This window comes from Pinus tabuliformis, chromosome J (assembly GCF_031772625.1).
Source record: "Pinus tabuliformis cultivar Carrire ecotype Pingquan chromosome J, CPIR1, whole genome shotgun sequence".
Taxonomy (NCBI): domain Eukaryota; kingdom Viridiplantae; phylum Streptophyta; class Pinopsida; order Pinales; family Pinaceae; genus Pinus; species Pinus tabuliformis.
Window position 1 is genome coordinate 892,501,035 of NC_142295.1, and position 4,470 is coordinate 892,505,504.

General features: G+C 42.8%; 1 long non-coding RNA gene and 1 pseudogene across 2 annotated transcripts; both read right to left on the reverse strand.

The window, feature by feature from the left end:
* Positions 1-214: 214 nt before the first annotated feature.
* LOC149229546 (transcription factor MTB1 pseudogene) lies at positions 215-3,013 on the reverse strand (annotated as a pseudogene). The gene is made up of 2 exons (XR_016247937.1): positions 756-3,013; positions 215-561 (listed from the first exon to the last, which is right to left on the reverse strand). The product of XR_016247937.1 is annotated as a transcription factor MTB1 pseudogene (transcript).
* A 99-nt stretch (positions 3,014-3,112) lies between these two features.
* On the reverse strand, positions 3,113-4,181 carry LOC149229547 (uncharacterized). Its single transcript, XR_016247938.1, has 2 exons — positions 3,506-4,181; positions 3,113-3,391 (listed from the first exon to the last, which is right to left on the reverse strand). It is a non-coding gene; the product is annotated as an uncharacterized LOC149229547 (long non-coding RNA).
* Positions 4,182-4,470: the final 289 nt, after the last annotated feature.

Below are 4,470 nucleotides of genomic sequence, written 5' to 3' on the forward strand. Positions count from 1 at the left end.
GTAGAGATTGAAGCAAATTCTGGTACCACAACAAAGTAAGACTGAATTAAGAACTGAAAGGAACCGAAACTATTGCAATGTATCTCTGCAATTAAGATTTCTCAAGGATTTCATGGCATATTCATATTTATAAAGTTGTTTGTACATACTAATATTGCCATCCATAAACCACAGTGGAGATATAAAATTAGCCATACATAGAAATGTTATAAAGTGAACATAAAGTGACAGAATAATCATATTTCCTGCTTGATCAGCAGTCGTAGTACAATAGAAATTAATTCAGTCTGATGTTTCTGAACAAAAAAAATAGCCATCAGTTAAATTTCTTCCAAAAGGAAACAGAACAATATAACTAACAAATTTTAGCAAGTTCCCATCCTATTACAACCATGCACCTTGACGCTTGTAGCAAGGAGTTGTACTGAAGAAAAGGCAAACTGAGAGACAATATTTCTCCGTTTCCAGAGCTCAACAAAGAAAGTAAAGAATAAAATCGTTTAGAATTAATCCGACCAAGAATTTTGAATAAGTGATGACCCATCAAATGGCCAGAATTGCCTGCATAACATTGATGATGGTAAGGCATAATAAAACATAACTATCAAGAACTCATAAAGCATTAAGTCAGCAAAGATCATAAATTGCATGTTAAATGTAGCAGACTTTGACATACAAGTATGCGTTACACATGTACAGGAACATTTATGGAGTCTAACTCTAAAAAATAAACAAACACATTTTCTCCTAATTACCTGATTTTTTTGCCGCCCCATTTTGTTGGACCCAATTCTGATTAAAGGTACACAGTTACAACCTAAGCCTGCTTGGCTGCCCAAGCGAAAGGCTTGGTCATTCAACAGAGTTCAGTGAGTGCATTAATATACCTTTCTCAACTATGGGAGAAACGACTCATACCCTACTCCAAAATTTGTGATGTCGGCATTTGCTCTGCATTCTAAAATTTCAGACATCCGGTTACAGCCGACCCTCAGCAATTTGACCTTGAACAAAAAACTAGAAAAATTTTCACATCTGAAAAGCCTTTAGTGCCATTCAGGGGTGGGACAAAGTACAGATGGTTGGTGCATGTTATTAGATTAAAACTTTAGGTATATCTCATTGTTTTTATCTGGGACTCCATCCAGAAATAGCCTCAAGTAATTGGTCCTTAGTTAATGTCTGGGTTCCGCCCAGCTTAATCACAAATGTATGGAGGATATTTTCATTTGCGGCAGATATATTTGCATGATGAACATCTAATTGTAGTCTTTGCAATGCAAGCATTACTCTACCAACGGGATGGCTTTCCTTTGCACAGCTTACTCTGACAGTGGCCTCCCCAGTCGTCATTTGAACATCAATATCAGAAATAGGATCAACGATTCTGCCATCCTGTATGTTGGACTTAGCCTGCTGCGGCTGTGGCTGCTGCTGTTTCTCTCTTTCGGTTTCCATATCCTTGACTTTACTCTGGAGTTCTTGAATGTAGGAAATTGCGTCCCCTAATAATGAAGCTTTGTCCATCTTTGAGATGTTTGGCACCACTGCTCGCAATGCATAAAATCGTTGGTTAAGCTTCTCACGTCTTTGGCGTTCTGCTTCCACGTGATTGAGGGGCTCTTCTCTTCCATTGGCTGGTTTCCTTCCCCTTTTCCTTGGTCTACGCTCTTCAACCACCACGGGCCTACGCTCCGAGGCTTCCACATCCGAGTGTTCCTCAGATTCCATAATGGACGGTCGAGCAGTTACTGCATTAAGCGAAGGGCCGGCAACACCAAGTGGCGAAATTCTGCTAGGTTTTATCAGATCACGCGTATTATAAATCTCCCCAGCCTCACCATTACTGATATGGCTCCAGTTCGGTGATTGCAACCCATTCTGATTGACAGTTGAATAAGGTACCCTCTGTTCGTTTGTTACATAGGAAGCAGCATGGGCGTAAGGTGGACGGAAAACGGGCTGATAATGACGATCTCTGTCTTCCACTTTGGTGACAACAGCTTCGGTAGATTTGCTGAGTTCTTGGCCAAATATTTTCCAATCATGGGAAGGCTTTAGAGGTGGAGCAGCCTTGGCATTCACCCTCATTGGATTTGGGGGGAAGGGTACAACTAGAGAACCCTTCACTGCTTGTTGACCTCGATTTCCATCACAGGCATTTTCATTGAAACTAGATCTAATTTTATCTATGGCATGTTTACTTTCCCTGATCATCTCGACCGACCCAACTTCCACAACCCCATGTTCCATTGGCAAACAAACAAGCGTCTGAATGCCACCTGTTTTGGCCAGGTATGCTCTAGAGCAAAGATTGCTTGGCAATTTGCTTGGCTCATTCAGCCAGATATATTTTCCGCTGGCGAGGGCTTGGCCAGGAACGCCGATGCCCCGAGGGAACGAGTAGTACATGGATGCCAAATAAAACATCTCCGTATTAGAAACATTGTCTAATCCCGACACGAAATTGTTTTCCTCTTCACCCCCACCCCCAAAGAAGCTTTGAAGTTTTTGTAATACCTTTTTCTTCAGGTGCTGGTCTGTTTCAGCGAATCTGTGATCGAAACCGCGTGCTTGATCTGCTTCTTGACCTTCCCGAGGCCCTTTGAAGGAACCGTCACCCCATCCGAGAACCACTTCTCCAGTTTTGGATCTGGAGAGTTGCCAAAAGATAGCATAAGTCCAGTTAAAGGGCGAAGATTCCACTAGGTTTTGTAACTTCTGTTGTAATGCACAATCATTGATCCCGGAAACAAGCCCCTCGGAAGAAACATAGCTCACCATCAAGTGCTCGAAAGCATTAGGGCCTAAAAGCGAATTCACCGTGGCTTTATCGTCCTCATTCCAGAACCTCGATGCAGAGACTGCGTCGCTCCCCATTTTTTTTCCTCAATTAAAGAAACCAAAGCAGGGACCAAATTCCACCAATTCTCACGAATGTTTATCAAAATTTAACAACTTCTCCAGCTTTAAGCCCATTCACCACCGCGCACAAAAGCGGATGACTGATAAAAATCTCTGTCAAATTCAGCCTCCAGATTTAAGCAAAACCTCGAAATTTGCCACCGGAACCCTTCCCTTTTCTTCATATCGAACACATTTTCGTTTCTCCTTAGCAATCAGATTGAAAAACAAGCAAATAAATCAGAACGAACACACTAATTTACAAAGCTTCACCCGAATCTTTAACGCCGGACCACAAAAAGCTCGCACACATCACAACACCTCCTAACACAAAACCACGCCCTCGGAAATCAGCAAGAATGCCCCGACCTCCTCCGCATTTCATTAAACCAGGTCTCCTTCCAACGGCGACGAATCTTAACCTTCCGACCGCCGCAAAGATTCCTCAATTTTCACAAAATCATCCATCCGCGACGGGCAATGCAACCTTACGGACCGATTCAAACCACGACGCCAATAAATTCACAAAATATCGTGCCTTAACCGGGGAAAAAAATAGTGTCCACCGTTCAAAAACACTAAAAAACAGGTTTTTACTCACCGCGAATCCACGCTTCTGCTAAAATTCGGAGGAAAAGCAAAATCTTTGAACGCTTCAACGGAAGCCGAAACTCTATCGTCACGCCAGGGTTTCGAGCACCGAAAAGCTTCTTTAAGAAGAAACAAACACTAAAAACTTCTTTAAAGAAAAGGCCTCTTTAAGAATTCGATCCGGTGCCCGATTGCTACTTGCTCCGCCATTTTCCCGATCCAAATATCCCAGCCACGCCAGTCCCACCCGACGCCGCTCGGTTTTTCATTCCGCGTCCTCTGCTTCAACCTCCCAAATTCCTGCTTCTGACCCGGGTCATCCGTACTCAACCCTGCGTTAACCCAGAGTAGTTAACTAAAATTATTATTATTCTTCTATCGATCACGAGGGCTTGCAGGTTCGCGGACCGAGCAAATTTTCACCGCCCCTAAAAGGCAATAATGTAAAATAATGAAATCCGATATTTAAGAATCTTTTTATTTAATTATTTAATGCATTCGAGTAAGTTACCGTGCGAGACGTGGTGGTCATTTCTCAGCAGCAGCACGTGATCTTGACGTACTGTGAGCGATGGCAGAACGTGGCACCCTCGTGCTAAATTTTAAACCCAAAAAAGTTAAATAAAAATTTTAATGTGATATGCGTGTGAATCGTGAAGAAACGAAGCAGGGCCCTCCCATCTCATATTTACCAATAATAATAACAATATTCTTCTTCCTAACAATCCTAATCCAAACTCCACTCCACGAGATAAATGTGAATGGTGGTACTGAAAAATCCTTTTTGGCTTCATTTGCGCCACCACTTCCCTCCCATCCACCCATCGCCCGTGTTGACCTTATCCCCCATGTGGCCTGGGGTGCCCACCACGTTTGTCATATGTATTTCTATTCGCCGCTTTTTCGGCCCACGCCCATAGGATTTCTTTCCCACACAAATAGCTTGTTGCCTACCCGCCCTCCACCGCTAAATTT